The following is a 17,594-nucleotide window of genomic DNA, read 5'->3' as shown; positions in this document are numbered from 1 at the left end:
ATGGTGGGGTCTCCCACGGAGGTAGGGGAGAGAATATGATCAGGTGGGTATAGAATGGAGGCAAGAGTATAATTTTGGTTTTGGAGATATCCAAGTGGAGGCGACAAATACATAAAAAGTCTAGGATGGAGACTTCAATTTGAAAGTCATCTGCACTATGTGATAGCCAAATGAAATTTCCAAGGCAAAATGTTTAGTATGAGAAGGAAAAATAATTTATGAATAAAGCTTGAAGAATTCCAAATATTTAATGGACAAGTTGAGCAGATAACCAAAAAAGCAAAGGGGTTAATCTAACTCAGGAGTGTGCTGGGTCATGGAAGCCAAGGAAACAAGAGTTTCTAGAATGAGGGAGCAGCGAACTGTACCAAATGCTGCCAAATTTCACATTATATATGGCCTGAACAGTGTCCATTTTTTTTTTACAGGCTATGAAATTCTTTATTCTATTTGTAGCAGCTTATGCAGGTGCAGCCAAACACAAAGCTTCAGGACAAATTGTACTCAAACTTTACAATGTGGGATTTGGATTTAAAATATGAAACATAAAATTTACACAAAACTGATAAAAATCAAGCACAGATACCAGGACTGAAACTTATAACCCATGTGTGAAAGGGAGTCTTGTTTCCTTTCAAGTGCTTTATTCTGCTACAGAACAGTCAAAATGAACATGTAAAGCTTTGTGGTTAGTTTAAATTATACACTCTGTAGATACTATACCATTTTTAAAAGTTACACATAGACCAACAAATGTCCATCAATTCTTCTGGATTGACCAGACACTCCAGCTGGATCGCTGAAAGCAAACCGGGCAAATGTGGAAAAGAAAATCCACCTGTGCAATTTGTTTGCAGAGTTTACTGATGGGCACATTGCACTCCTGGTCCATGATGGCTGCTGCTTTCTTCATCAGAACTATCATTATAGGCTTCACGCCTCTGACCACCTCCCGAGTGCTATCAAATTCTTGAAGCTCTATCTTTTCTGTGTCTCCAATTATGTTTGGAACTTCTGGTCTAGATGGCAGAAGATCTTCTAGTTCAGAAAGCTTGTCTGCGTTGATCCAGTTGTTTTCAGGAAACTGCACATCAAACTTTACGTAAAGATCACCTTTTTCAAAGGGATTACGATACTGTGGCATTCCTTCACCTCGAACTACACAGACACATCCTGGTTCAATTACTTTTCCTGGGGGGCGGGTATTTCACCACAATCTGACGTCCATCAAGGTGCTTAAATGTGAACTGAAATCCACATAGAGCTTCAACAAGTCCTATCTTGTATGTCATGTGCAAATCGTTCCCATCTCTCTGGAACACCTCATGTTCCTTCTCTTGTAGCAAAAGAACAATATCTCCTGGTTCCACTCCTGGGGCTTGATCTGCTTCCCCAGTGAATGTAATTCTCTGTCCATGTTTCATGCCTTTGTCTACGTGGACTTCAAGAATCTTGACTTCTTTAATCACTGTCTTCCCTTCACATTTTTTACAGCGGTCCGTTTTGTTTGATGATTTAAAGCTCCTTGGTAACCTGAGGGAAAGCTCTTTCAAAAAAGTAATGGAAGCCAGGTTGGAATGTTTTCAACAGTAAACAGTAGGAGGTGAAGAAATGACCAGTATAGTATGAATTAAAGTCTTTCAAGAATGGCTTTGAAGACATAGAGCAGAAAGAGAAGGGAGAGAAAAGATGTGGATTCAAGGGGAGATCTTTTTGTTGCTGTTGCTGGGACTATTTTTTTCTTTTAATAGAAGTTTCAAACAATCGTGTTTCAATACCTGTGAGAAGGATCCATTTGAGAGGGCAAAGATGAGACTAATTTTTCTGAGAAAGATATTTTTAATTGAAGAGAGGCAAAGAGAAAATCTGACAGTTGGCATGCACATGGGAAGTGTATTACCATGAGTATACACACAGGTTGATGAAATAAAGCAAGGTTTTAAAGGAAAATAAGGTATAAATAAAGTACATGGATTGCAGTCCATGTAGTGTATGCACTATAGACTATAGCATAGATTGTAGAACATACTCAATTCCACCAATTCTATAGATAGGGTGGAGTTACTTGTATTTGGCTTCTTTGTCTTTCACTCAAGTAAAGCAGATTGGAATGCAAGTAGAATGAAATTATTATTAGAATAATTTGAACCTTTAAAGGTATTTTTTAAATATATACTTTATCATTAGTTATAAATGACTTGCAATGCATTTTAAAACCAGCAAAGAAAAATGATATCAAAACACTGAAGGTAAAAATTGCCTCTCCATTTGATAGTCACTCTCATACACATGTGTTTTACACCAAATAATCTTTTTTTTTTTACAACAAATAATCTTAAAGGAGAAATCACTTTTGTAGAATAGGAAAATGGTATGACTGGAGGAAAAAGATATCCAACGCACTAACCTTTAAAAATCCTGTTTATGCTTATAAAATGTGCCATTTAGCCTCACAAGAGGAATCAGTTTAGGTCCTCAATTGTTCCTGGGTAGAAATAGCCTATTTGGGGGACTTTTCATGTTTCTTTGAACAGATATGAACACTTCAATCTGTTGGTATCATAGAATTATCTGCACTCATCTGTAGAGAGACTTAGAAGACTTTTTCAAAAGTACTAAGGAGGAGGAGAATTCCATTCAGGGAAGCATGGTTTGATTTGGCCCAGAAATTCACTGTCTGAATTGGAACATAAATTATTCTTGAGCTGAAAGGAACCTCTGTAATCACAGGGTCTCCCAGCCTGAATCAATATTTTCAGAGAGGCTAAGTGTGATCAAAAGAAACTGAAGCCTGAGGTTATCTTTCTCTTTTCATTTCACAATATCAAAACAGCTCTTTTAGATTAGCCATGCAAAGAATCTAGAGTTATTGAATAGAACTCTGAATAGCACTTGGTAATTATTGGTCAACAAAGAAGCAAAATTAGATATTAGATTATGGATCTAGAAATTCCATGTTTGAAAGAGCTACGGAGACAAATTATTTGTTCTTTTATTTTACAAATATTTTTAGTTAATGTATAGACAAATAGTTGGTTGTATCCTAAAACTTCACAGTGGTAAAATACCATGGTGCCACTCATTGGAAAGAAGTTGACAACTATAATGAGTCTTGTATATTAAAACTCTAAGGGATCTTAAAAGGTGTTTCCAAGACCAAGTTATGCCAGAAGACTGACAGGGAGAGAGGTGAACTGACATAACCAGTTAAGAGTTACAAACATTCCCACAGGACAAGGGAAGAACACCATGCCATTATTTTGAGGAATTTAAGGATGCTAGACTCATGCTAGATTTTAGACTCAATTACCTCTTAAGTTTATTCTATACAAGCAAAAATAAAAAGTCACATATATTCTACATGCAATAGCAGAAAAATAAAAGTAAATAATTTTTTTCAGACACACAATTGGGTGATTGGTTAAGTGATTGTATGTGAGGGTCTCAAACCCTAAGGAAATGGACCAAGTCTGATGGATGAAAACATTAAATGCAATTGTCAGTCTGTAGCTGAAGCATTGATCAAATGGCTGAATAGCTAACAGTGTACACAAGGAGACCTTGAAAGAGCTAACCTAGCTTTGAGTTTCCCATTCAAGTATTATAATATATTAGTTTAAAATATAAATTTTCGGGATCCCTGGGTGGCGCAGCGGTTTGGCGCCTGCCTTTGGCCCAGGGCGCAATCCTGGAGACCCGGGATCGAATCCCACATCAGGCTCCCGGTGCATGGAGCCTGCTTCTCCCTCTGCCTGTGTCTCTGCCTCTCTCTCTCTCTCTCTCTGTGACTATCATAAATAAATTAAAAAAATTAAAAAAATATATAAATTTTTTATCCTACTGGAATGAATGAGTCTGTTCTTTTTCACAGAAGACAAGTACTTTGACTATTTTCCAGTGGTGTTGATGGGGTTTATACATGCCACTTTGAACTCATTTGCCAGATATTCCATTTGCCAGATATTGGGGAAATTGTAAAAATTTCACTTCTTGGCTGAGGGAGGTCATGAGAAAATTTGGAGATTGAAAATATCCATATTTGCATATGTAGAACATTCTAAACCTCTGCTTTCCAATGAAAAATATCTCAGCATTAGTGGTTTGTATTTTCAGAGTCTGAATACTTTTTCCATCATAAATAAATATTCATATATTGACTGATTTATGTAAAAAAAATCACAGAAATCACAAACCTTTACACAGATGTTGATAGCAGCCTTATTCACAACTTCCAACATTTGGAAGAAATCAAAATGTCTTTCAGCAGAGGAATGAGTAAACAAACAGTGGTATATCTAGACCCTGGAGTATTACACAGCATTAAAAACAAATGAGCTATCAAGTCATAAAAAGTCATGGAAGAACCTTAAATGCATATTTCTAAGTAAAGAAGGCAATCTAAAAAGGCCACATAGGGTATGATTTCAACAATATGACATTCAGGACAAGGCAAAATGGAGACAGCCAAAAGATCAGTAGAGGGACGCCTGGGTGGCTCTGCAGTTGAGCGTCAGCCTTCTGCTCAGGGCCTGATCCTGAGGTCCTGGGATCGAGTCCTGCATCAGGCTTCCCACGGGGCTTCTCTCTCTGTCTCTCATGAATAAATAAATACAATCTTAAAAAAAAAATCAGTAGCTGCTAAGAGTGGGGGTGGTGCAGGGATGAATAGGCAGATCACAAATTAATTTCAGGGTAGTGAGGGCAGCCTGGGTGGCTCAGTGGTTTAGCGCCGTCTTTGGCCCAAGACCTGATCCTGGAAACCCGGGCTCGAGTCCCACGTTGGGCTCCCTGCATGGAGCCTGCTTCTCCCTCTGCCTGTGCCTGTGCCTCTCTCTCTCTCTCTCTCTCTCTCTCTGTCTCTCATGAATAAATAAATAAAATATTTTTAAAAAAAATTCAGGGTAGTGAAACTACTCTCCATATGATACTATAATGATGGATACATGTCATTTTACATTTGTCCAAATCATATAATGGATGACATCAAGAGTGAACTGTAGTACAAACTGTGGACTTTTACATTATGATGTGTTAGTGTGGGTTCACTGATGTGACTCTAGTGTGGGATGTTGATAGTTGGGAAGGCTGTGCATGTGTAGGGGTAGAGACTATATGAGTATTTTCTGTACTTTTTTGCTCAATTTTGCCATTGATCTAAAACTGTTCTAAAAAGTAAAGTCTAATTAGGGAATCCCTGAGTGGCTCAGAGGTCTAGCACTGCCTTCAGCCCAGGGTGGGAACCTGGAGTCCCAGGATGGAGTCCCATGTCAGGCTCCCTGCAGGGAGCCTACTTCTCCCTCTGCTTGTGTCTCTGCCTCTCTCTCTGTGTCTCTCATGAATAAATAAATAAAATCTTAAAAAAAAAGATTTAAAAAAAAGTAAAGTCTATTTAAAAGGAGGACAAAGTGTAAGCCTTTATTCCCCAGGTGACTCTTCCTCTGATAGGTTGTGGAGAAAGGAAAGAAGATGAGGGAAAGTAGAGTACTGTTTCTTATTAAAAAGAACTGGAAAACTGTGTTTCTTGTTTTTCTTCTTTGTTATAGCAATACTATTTGAATTAATCTTGACGTCCTATGTATTAATCATCCCCAGGAAAATTCAACTATAGAATAAGCAAAAAATAGGGAAGCTGTGGCTGAGAAGAGCAGAAACTGGGGAGATGTTTTCAGTTTAAAAAAAATTAACACAACTTCTGATTTATTATGGAGAACTGAGTACACATGTTATTCCTCTTGTTTTAAAATTTTAAAAAAAATTAAAAAGTAAATGACAATAGTGAAATGGTAAGCAGGAGACTTCAGTACCTATTTTAGTAGTCAAAATAAAGAAGAAAGACTGTTGATTGACAAGTACTAGAAAAAGGTGAAAGACAGACTATGCCAAGGTGAACCGAAAACTGAGAAAGGGAATCAGTCTGGTCCATTGAATGTTAGTGAGGCTCTGGACTCAGAACCAATGAACCAGACAAAGGTGGTAATGTGGTAAGGAAAGAAGGTGTTTTAACTAAAAGTCTTGAAAGAGTAAGCTATTTCTTTCTTTGTAATCAATTAGGACACCCTACAGCTAGCCTGGGGAAACTTACAAATGAGTTGAAGGGAACCATCACAGTACAAATCAAAAAAATCAGATGGAATTTGGTGGTAAGAACTAAAAAGTATAGGAATTGTGAGTTTGGACTCAAAGAAAAGAAAGAAAACCCTAGCATACATCTTAATTTTTAGTGAAGAATATTTATATTACTGTAAGATGTAAATGATGTAATTTGTTTGCCAATTTTTAGAATCAAACTATAGTTAGATCTTGAAATTAACTTTGGTTTCAAAATAGAATATAAATATTAACCATTCTAAAAAAATGAAAGTAAATATATACCAGGCAGACCTTGGAGAATGCTACTGGAGTTGCTAACTCAATGGAGAACCATTTGAGTGTTTATGGATGAGGAGAAAAATGGAGAATCTGCAGATGATGAAATGAAAAAAATCAGCTTTAGGTATGTTACCTAAATGCTGAAGTGAAAAGAAATTTAGAAGAGTGATGTAACGACTGGATTTAAAGAGATAGGGTGGTAGCACAAATAAAGTAGATTCTTGCCACTTAGTGCTCAATTAAGAGACAAGGCCTAAATACACAAACCAAGAAGTTGTAAAATGAAACTATCTTTTAGACTCATTGGTTGCCTCTGAGGCGTAAGACTGGTGGAAATACATGATAGGACAGTGAATTATTGCTTTTCTATGGCCCTTTTGTAATATTTGATCTTTAAAATTATCTGAGTTAAGCGCTTTGATTAAAATTTGGAAAAAGTAAGATGGAAGTGAGGTCACCTTATTTTGTGAAAAGCATCATTAGGAAACATTACTACAAAATGAATCTGTATTCATTTTGAAAAAAAGTATTTAGTTGAATGTGTATGTTCCAGATTTTATCTTTGGCAATCTTTCTTGCTTTTAAATTCTGAGTTGAAATAGATGGTATTTGATGAGGCAATCTCAGATCTCCAAAATGTGAACCTTAACTTGATCACATAACAGATGATATTATAGTCCTTTGACTACAGCATACATTTCAAATTTCCTGACATAAGATTCAGTGAACACTTTCTACAGACTAGCTTCAGTCAGTCTTTTTCACTAAACATAGTTGTATGTGCAGGTTTTAAAATAAGGCTGAAAAATAATAAAATAAAATAAGTAAAATAAAATAAAATAAAATAAAATAAAATAAAATAAAATAAAATAAAATAAGGCTGTGCTCATTTCAATCTTACCTCTGTCACATGCCAGTTGTATGACCTGGAATAAGTTGCATGAGCCTAATTACATAGTCTTTAATTTCCCCTTTTACAAAATGGGAATCATTATTATTATCGGGAAATCATAGTTGCTAAAAGCTTAGTATTATTTCTGGCATATAAAAAGTGTTGAGTAAATATTGACTATTATGATTATTATTGGAATGTTCCATCTACGGAACTTTCTCTATGAAGCCTACACTATAGTCACATTGTTTTATTCAAATGATTATAAGACATTATTTTTGTAGTACTCTTCTGGTATAATCATTTATTTAACTCTTTACTCTTCTTTATTTTTTTAAGATTTGTTTATTTGAAAGAGAGAGAGAGTATGTGTGAGTGGAGGGAGGGGCAGAGGGAGAGGGAGACAGAAGACTCCCCACTGAGCAGGGACCCCAGCGCAGGACCCTGAGATCATGACCTGAGCCAAAGGCAAGATGCTCAACTACTGGGCCACCCAGGTGTCACAATAATGTGGAATTCTTAATTCAAACTTCAGAATACTGGTTTTAGGAATATAGATGTATTCACAATTTCCAGGTATTTTTAAATTCACGAACTCCTTTAATCTTCAAAAATTTGGTAAGGAATGTGGTACCATTATTGCCATTCTAAAAATAATGTCAACAAGGGATAATGAAGGTTCCACATATTAATTAAAATAATGAATAATAATAATGAAAGAAATAATAAAATTCCTCCTAGGTTATTACTTCTTATAGTGTGCTGTGTTTTATTTGGAAACTGTTAGAAATGGGTGAACGAGGTTTGAAACACATATAATTCCTAACAGAGTGTTACACCACTAAATATCTCTGCTCATCCCTTAATAAAAGAAAGCCAATGAAAAACATTGATTCATTTGCTCAAGATACCAAAATCTAAAAAAAAGCACCACTTTTTGAAATTCAAGAATGACACAGAGCATAGAACGCTGAGAGGTTTAAAAACTACTAAGGATGTAAGTATAAAATTTATGAAAATTGCATAATATTGATATCAAATGACAAGGATGATTTGATACCTTTGTTATTTGTGTAACAGTTTTATTGTTTTTTAAAGTCTGGAAGGTATTATGCTTACAGGTGTATATGTATACCCTTCAATGAGAGAAAACAGTGACACTCAGAAGCAAGCTCTGCCCACTTCCCTGTCTGCCGTTGGCCAAATCTCCAAAACTCTCTAAGTATCTATGTCTCCTCTCCTCACTGGCAGCATGATGCTCTCAATATTTTTTTCCCGTCAAACATGTCATGATTCTGTGAAAATCATTTTAAACTAAAATGAGCAACTAAATAGCAAAAATACAGGGAGACAAAAAACAGGGAGACTAACCACTTGCAGGTGGAACACTGTCCTATCCAATGTATGTATTCTGTGATTTCAGGATGACTTGCTGCTTTTCATACTAAAATTTGTCAAATGGGCAAAAAATGAAATTGGGTATATTTTAATACTGTAACTATAAAAATAAAGATGTTTCTCTGAGCTGAAAAAAAAGACTTTATACTTTCACGATGATTCCCATTTGAAGTGACCTCATATAGGAAATGGCTTGCACTTCTTCACCCTAAATTACAGTGCATTCTTCCATTATACTAAAAAGATATATTTTTAAAGTTGAAATTCCCTTTGGGGGATTGAAGTAGAATGCTTCTGTAAGACTCAGAGAGTGCCAGGAGGAATGCTGTCACCCAGAAAGGAAGATTAATAGCAGTCCAGATTTGACCTTCTGATAATCTGAGATCTCAGTGGCATAGCTACCTCAAAATGACTGTTCCTAAGATGTAGTTACAGAGAGGAACTAGGGCAGGAAGTAGAAGTTTCAAACTCCAGCAAAGAAGTCTGGAATTCGAAATTATTTGATATTGAAGGATGGAGGCATATATTAAACCATGTACTTTTTCATTTGAATCGCATTTCTAGAAGTATTATAGTATTATAGAAACTCCTAAACAACATAGTATTGTATCAGATTTTTATTTTGAGATTCTATAAAAATAGTTTTATCACAGCAGCCTCTAGTAACATGAACAGTGAGAAAAAGCCACGGAACATCTCTGTTAGGAAAAAAAAATAGGTTTTTAGGCCTTTTGGAGGCACCATATGCCACTGCTGAATCTGCAGCTTTCAAATGTTCGTGGCCAAGGTATAAATAAATAGAGTTTATTCATTCCAGCAACAGGAATTTTTATTTGTAGTAAAACATTTTATGTGGCTCTTCAAGCCCCAGATTTGATCTTCGGTCATAGGCATTCATTATTGACTGGAAAGTCTCCCCACAAATATCTAGCAGGTTCCTGTAAAATTTTAGTCCATATATTTTGGGGAAACAAATGCATGTTCTGCAGCCTCCTGCTACTTTTGGAACTGTCTTGCTTTTCCAAGCATTGTCACTGTAGGACTGAAACATATGTGAAAATTCTAATGATGGTACATAACTCTCCTCCCTGTTTATTTGTTACTTCTGTTTCTCAGACTGCCTCAGGATAGCACACAGCTGAGGGAAGAGGCACACAGAACTGTTAACAGCTTGACTTCAAGGTAACAGACAAAACACTTGCTTTCACAATCTCTTCTGACATTTGATAGGATAGAAAAGTTAGAGACGGGTGTGGAAAAGAGGAAAGTTTATCTATCAAGTGCTTTCAGATCACATGCACAGATGACAAAGGAATGGTGACTTTTTAAGACACTTTCACAATAAGATTAAGACTAATGGAGCTATTCATTACTCCTAATTATATTCATAAGCATCTGGTGATTAGAATACACTCATAAATTAAGATACCTTTAAATTATATGAATTAGATGGCTTAGGGTATGCTCTGAATACTTACAAATTAGTGAAAAAAGTCTGTGAAAAGTAGTACTGCCATCTCCTATGTGTTGGCTACTATAGCTATTTTTAAAATCTGTTATGGGGAACAAGTGAAAGACGTTATACAAATAAAAAATATAAAAAGACGCTAAATTATTTGTATCTAGAGAGGTATTTGGTAAGGTAGTGGCAAGATTTATATATCACACAAAGCAATGATTTTGTTAGAGCTGGACCTGACAATTGGGTGACAATCGGCCTTTGCCATTTGGGGTCTCACATTGTCTCCTTTGACTATTAGATGCCTGGAAAGAGAGCCAAAAGTCCCTTCCACCACAGCCTTCTAGAGTTCCATAAAATGTGTAAAGAAAATTTGTGTATACTAACTGGCTTCTCTATTATAGGCATCACGTTCTTTTCTGGCTTCTTTATCTGTAAGCCCTATGTATTTATGTAATTATATACATAAAAACCCTTACTTGAAATGCATTTATGGGAAGCCTGGGTGGCTCAGCGGTTTAGCGCCTGCCTTCAGCCCAGGGCGTGATCCTGGAGACCTGGGATTGAGTCCCACGTCGGGCTCCCTGCATGGAGCCTGCTTCTCCCTCTGCCTATGTCTCTGCCTCTCTCTCTCTCTCTCTCTCTCTCTCTGTCGCTCAGGAATAAATAAATAAAATTTGAAAAGAAGGAGGGAAATAAAGAGGAATTAATAAATAAAATCTGAAAAGAAAGAGGAATAAATAAAGTCTGAAAAGAGGGAAAGAAAGAGGAATAAATAAGATCTGAAAAGAAAGAGAGAAAGAAATATTTTATTTATTTATTCCTGAGAGATGGAGAGAGAGAGAGAGGCAGAGACACAGGCAGAGGGAGAAGCAGGCTCCATGCAGGGAGCCTGGTGTGGGACTTGATTCCGGGTCTCCTGGATCAGCCCTGGGCCGAAGGCAGGCGCTAAACCACTGAGCCATCCAGGGATCCCAAATAAAATCTTAAAAAAAAAAAAAAAGAAAAAAAGAAATGCATTTAGGAATAGTTGTAACAATATGTACACATACACATATTTTATGTTCACTTGGAATCTGGTACTATGTTGACGTCTCATATAGATTTTTAGCACTTTATTGGCTATAATATTAATACTTTAAATAATTTAGAAACAAAATGAGAAATTTGAAAAATTCTTTGTAAAGTTTTAACCAATCACTTGCAGTTCTGGCAAAAAGGGGACATTAATGTAATTCACTGTATTACTAACCTCTGTTTCCAAAATTAGTCTTAAAATGTAAATCTTAAAATGCCAGATCCAACCATTTTATTTAAGGGAAGCTCTAAACAGCATCTTTTTAGATATGCCCTTCAGAATAATGTGACCTTCAGAATAATCCAGGGAATAATACATTATTCTCTATATATCCTTCATATAGTAAAACATTCATGGACCATCTGCTGTGTGCAAATATCACTCATCTCTAAAAGGTGCTTTGACACACTCAAAGTAGTTAAATGACAACCTCTATTCTTTGGGATACCTCAGAAGAGGAGAGGTAAAACCTAGTAATCTCTATATGCACTAGAGCTTTGTCCCAGCTTACATAAATACAGACCCTTGGGAAGGACAATAACAATCTATAGATAAAATAGTTACTTCAGAGATTGACTTAGAGGAAAAAAGCTTATACTAAAGCTAAAGCTTTGCAAAGGGAATAACTAAACATGCACCAAACGTCCTCAAGTAACATGAAGAAGTCCTTCTCTCCACCCATACACTCATTTCATTTCTCTCATTTTGTCTTCATTACAGTGTCCACAGGCAAGAACTTGGACAGACAGGAGTTTCTGCTTGCTTCTAAAAGGCTATTTTGTAAAAGCCCTGGGTCTTCTCAATTGTGTTCTCCTTTTGGGAAGCATATGGAGATTCTACAGAGATCATCCTTTAACAAACTTCAGAGTATAGCGCTGTTACTCAAATTATTTTTGTTGTTGTTGTTGTTTTTTAATCAAGTTGATAATTAGACTAGATAGCCAGTAAGATGTATTGACCCTATACCATACAATGCTTTCGTGTGGCCTAGGGAATTCCTACAAATATAGTGTATGACACATGGTAGGAATTCAGTCGACAAGGTTGAATAGAATATTAAGGAAATTAGTTAGTCTTTTCAGTTCTATTATTAAATGTCTACACTACACCCATTTTTTTTTCTGAACTATTTGGTTTCTCTTACCATTTTCCAGATTAACATATGTCCAGTCTTTTTAAATAATGCATTCTGTTATTTGTTCAATTATTGATGAACTGAAATGGATTCATTTATTCAATATGCATTTATGAATATCTTCTCTATGTAAAAGACTATTTTAAAGTGAACAAAATACATCGCATGCCCTTGAGTTTACAATCTTTTCTGGGAAATCAACATGGAAACAATCACTTTAATGATTATCATTAAGATCTAGAAATGGAGTACAGAAACAAACGGATTTTAATCTATAGATCAGAGACACTTTTAAAGAAATGGTGACTAATATTCCACAGGGTAATAGAGGAGAATGAGTTTTGCTTCCATAAAAATTAAAAAAATCAGCATGTAAAAGAGCATAAAATCATGAAATAACACGTATTTAGAGAATTTCAAGTATTTTTGTGTGACTGAAATATAAGATGATCTTTGGAGTATATGATGATCAAAGAATTGGTTGTGCATAAGTTGGGAAACTTCTAATAAAAGTTAAGATGAGAAATATGATATTTAGATAAAATCATCTAAGAAATCTCTTTTCTACACAGTCCATTTTAATTTGATTCAAGTCATATGACAAAATCCTGAATGTTTACATATTTGACAACATGTTGACTTCTTCTCTTCAACTCATCAAAGCCTCCACTGAGGTATTTTGACCATATCCTTCAGCCTTACAAGATGTAATTAAACATTTTTATGTAAATCAGATTTTTTATTCATTGGAAATTTGTAGATGAGAATTTTTTCAAAGGTCAGTTATGTAACATATCAAATATATTTTAATATTTAGTTTTATTAAATTCTTTATCTTTTTTGAAGAAATGATAAATTACCTCTTTTGTGGTAAAAATCTATGTAGTTTGCCATGTTATTTTTTTGCATAAAACATGAGGATATTCAGATGATGCTTTGCAGATTAGGATATTGATTTCTTTCTGTTTGTATTGGCATTTATTTTTTATCTCTCTTTTCAGATTTTACTGCTTATATCCCTAGATAAAACTTTCTTCAAATTATTTATGCCAATGTGCATGATGTAAAAAAAAAAATAACATCTAAGTTTATGGTGATATGCTTCTATTAGTATAATTTTAATTTCCCAATTTAAAAATGTTTATTTTGCATAATTATTTAAATTAAAATGGTCTACAGATTATGTTATTTAAAATTTGTATAATAGAGTAAGTATACATATTTTCCCATTTGAATAGTTACATTTCAACAAAATTTAGCTAGCATGTTCTGAAGCTGTTTCTTAGGTTATTTTCTGCTTTTTAATCTTTTTGAAAAATGAAATTTCTAACTATGCTAATATATACTTAGTACAGGAAATAAATAACAATAACTAGGCTTCCTTTTAACAACTATAGGGAACTGTATATTCTGTCTACAATATAATGGTTTAATTAATGAACATTTCTTTTTGTTTGTCCATATTTCCTCTTGCAACATTTGAGAGGTGAGAAAAAACTGTAATAGAGTTACAATTTAGTACAGAGAACATATATTATTTACATATAAGTTAAGAATACAAATTACTTATATATAAAGAAGAATAAATAAAATGCAGTTTCTGCTGCAGAGCAACACAGAGTCTAGTAGTTGGGATAAAATATACTGATAGCAGTAGTACTCACTATAAGGATGTTAGGAGAACAATGTTAATATTTGATCTCTAGAGGAAGAGTTAGATCCCACCTCTGCCAATTGCAACTTGAGTGTCATTAGGCAAGTTATTTTAGCTTTCTAATCCTCAGTTTTCTCATTGCAAATAAGCAGAATATTAGTGCATTTCTTTTAGGGTCAATCCAAATATTAAATGAAAAAAATGGCTTAAATAAATTGACTTAAATAGCTTAGCACTTTACTATTATTATGAGAGCCACAGTAAGGGAGATTTAAAGTGCTGTAGGGAGAGGACCAAAATTATAACACTGTTAGGGCATCCAGAAGGTAGTGGTTGAACTTGGCCACAGGATATTAAATCTTTGATAGATGCAGACAGTTACTCTCAGCAGTATGTGCAAAGGCTTGTAGGCAGGAGAGCTAGTGGTCAAGATTGAAGTTTACTTGGAATATGGGGTTCATATGAGGAAATACTGAGAAATAAGGCTGAAACCATACAGATAAGAGTGTGGAAGGCCTAATTTGTCAATCTGTCTTAAAGACTACTTAATTGGGGGATCCCTAGGCGGCTCAGCGGTTTAGTGCCTGCCTTGGGCCCAGGGCGTGATCCTGGAGTCCCGGGATTGAGTCCCACATGGGCTCCCTGCATGGAACCTGCTTCTCCCTCTGCCTGTGTGTCTCTGCCTCTCTCTCTGTCTCTCTCTGTCTCTCTCTCTCTCTGTGTGTCTCTCATGAATAAATAAATAAAATCTTTTTTTTTTTTTTAATACTACTGAATTGTATCTCTCTCTTAGAAGTTGGACTGTTTTCTCGGCAGATTTTGAAGTAGATTGCTAAATTATTTCTAGTCTCATAATCTTTACAGTCTTAAGTAGACTGAAAGCCCTACTGAATATTATGGGTCTTCTACACGAATACTCAGAAATGATCATATTAACACCCTCGCAGGCACATACACATATATTTCAAAGCAAACATTTAGTAGCACTGCTTAGCAAATATTGCAAATGAAAATACTATGAAAACAATAGGTTGCATAAACACATTTTGTGAAGGGCAGGGTGACTCTTGAATACTCAGAATAATGACTGAGTGAATAGGTCATGACAAGGTTAGACCTCATTTTGTATCAATGGTCTTATTGTTGACTTGCCCTTTCCTCTCTACACCAACTGTAAACAGCAGTAAAGGTGGATAATGTAACGTAGACAATGTTTCTCTGTACTATTAAAGTCCACAAAGTAAGAGAGACAGTAGAGTAAAGAGCTATCTTTTAACAATTGATTCTGTCAGTTATGGTCTCTGCAGGGGATAAGAACATCCTAATTTGTATGTATCTTCCTCAAATATCAGGTTTCCAGAGGTTTAAGATTAAACAACTCACTTCAGTAAACCTCTATGGCGCATCTTTTCTAAACCAATTGCCATGTAGAGCTCTGGTGGAAAGTGCAAGGAGGGCAAATGACAAAAGCTATGTATGAACCCATACATTTCATACAAGGCAGACTACTGTAAATGCTAAGAATAGGTACCAGTGATTCAGGAGGGAGCTTTATTCCTCAGTAGCAGGGCAGAGATCATGGAGTCACAGAGGGAGTAAAACGTAGGCTGGAATTTGGAGGATGGTTAGGATTTTGATAGGGGAAAAACAGAGTGGGGAAAATAATTAGAGAGGAAGACCAATCACGAGACTCCTAACTCTGGGAAACAAACTAAGGGTTGTGGAAGGGGGGGAGGGTGGGCAGATGGGGTAACTGGGTGATGGACAGTAAGGAGGGCACGTGATGGGATGAGCTTTGGGTGTTATACTACATTTTGGCAAATTGCATTTAAATAAAATATTTTTTTAAAAAAGAATTTTGATAGCTAAAAATATTTTCCACATGGGGATATTTTGAGAAATGATTTAATTTGGAAGATCGCTTAGGCAGAAAATGGAGAGTAAGAAAATATATAAAACTACAGAAGTCCAGGTGTATCCAAAATACAGGAGCAGCCCAAGTATCAAGAGATGAATGGATAAAGAAAATGTAGTATATATGCATGGAATATTACTCAGCCATGAAAAAGAATGAAACCATGCCATTTGTAATAACATGGATAGACCTAGAGGGTATCATGCTAAGCAAAATAAGCCAGTCACAGAAAGACAAATACCATAGGACTTCACTCATAAGTGGAATTTAAGAAACAAAACAAAGGAACAAAGAAAGAAAAGAGACAAACTGAAAACCAGACTCCTAAATACACTGAATAAACTGGTGGTTGCCAAAGGGGATGTACGTGGGAGTACAGGGGAAATAGAGGAAGGGGATTAGGGGAACTTATCTTGAAGAGCACTGAGAAATGCATAGAGGTATAGAGTCATTATATTGTACACTTGAAACTAATATAACACTATAAGTTATTTATGCTTGAATGGAGTCTTTTTATTTTCTTAAAGAAAATACATAAAACTGGAGAAGTCCAGATGTATTCAGGAAACAGAGACACCATGGTCTTCTGATTATAAGTCCACTTATATTCTATCTCATAACGACATGCAAAGTAAAGGTCACTTATCTCCATCAGTCAAAGAAAGATGAAATCAGATATGCCCTAGTTAAGACACCAAGGAAACTGGACCTGAGTGTATCCATCTTCTCTTACCACAAGCTGTCTGGATGGGATGAGGGAAGAGGTGTGGGATGTGACTAGAATGTAGAGTTAGATGTGATGTGAAGGACATATGCTGGAGTGAAATACTGGAGAGGACAGCCTTGGAGAAAAGTGGGGACTCTGAAAATTGACTGCCAGGGGTGCATTGTTGCCACACCTTTGGTGCCTGTGTAATTTTTAGCAAGTGATTTATCCTCCCTTAACCTCATTTTATCTTCTGTAAAGCTGAAGTGATAATACCAATAACTATCTCAAAGGGCTAGTGTGAGAATAAATAAGAAATGTAAGATGATTAGTACAATGCCTGTAACTTTTGTAGAGATTAATAAATATTAGCTGTCATTACCCTTATTAAAATTGTATTATAATTATTATTACAACTCATGTAGTTCTGATGTACTAAATAATAGAGTTTGTACCAGGCTTGGTGTTGCCTTAGGAAACTCCAATGTGGAGTGGCCTTAGCTGGATGAAGAATCCCAGAACCATCCCAAATTCCAGTGGACAGTTAACTCACCTGCTATTGGAGCTGAAGGAATTAGAAGAGCTTTCTTATTAATAGCACAGCATGATTCCTACACCTTATTACACTATATATTTAATTGTTCCTTGTAGCACAGTTCTTTCAAGAGTGGGGTTGCAGCTAATTATGTTAATATATTTGTCTCACCCACCTCCACTGAGAGCTCCCTAGTAACATGGGCTAAGTTAAATTCACCTTTGTTTTGCATCTTTGTGATCGGATTGTAGGAGATCTTTAGCAGACATTTGTATAATGAATGGCCTGCTTAGGTGAATGGAGAAATTACAAAAATATTAGATTATTTCCCCAGGATCTCATCATGGTTTTTGCTAAGTAATTTCTTTGTTCTCCCTAAGTAATTCTTTGTAAACAGTAATATAGGTTCCCTGAGATCTTGCTGGGGCAGTTTTTATTCATAAGGATGGAGCA

At 35.6% G+C, this 17,594-nt stretch overlaps 1 pseudogene; it reads right to left on the bottom strand.

Moving 5' to 3' along the window:
- Positions 1 to 598: 598 nt before the first annotated feature.
- The window catches only part of LOC140622352 (dnaJ homolog subfamily A member 2 pseudogene), a 68,811-nt pseudogene continuing 51,815 nt past the window's right edge, over positions 599 to 17,594 (bottom strand).

This window comes from Canis lupus, chromosome 31 (genome assembly GCF_048164855.1).
Source record: "Canis lupus baileyi chromosome 31, mCanLup2.hap1, whole genome shotgun sequence".
Classification (NCBI taxonomy): Eukaryota; Metazoa; Chordata; class Mammalia; order Carnivora; family Canidae; genus Canis; species Canis lupus.
The sequence above is the reverse complement of the archived record's forward strand: the minus strand, read 5'-3'. Positions and strand labels throughout refer to the sequence as shown.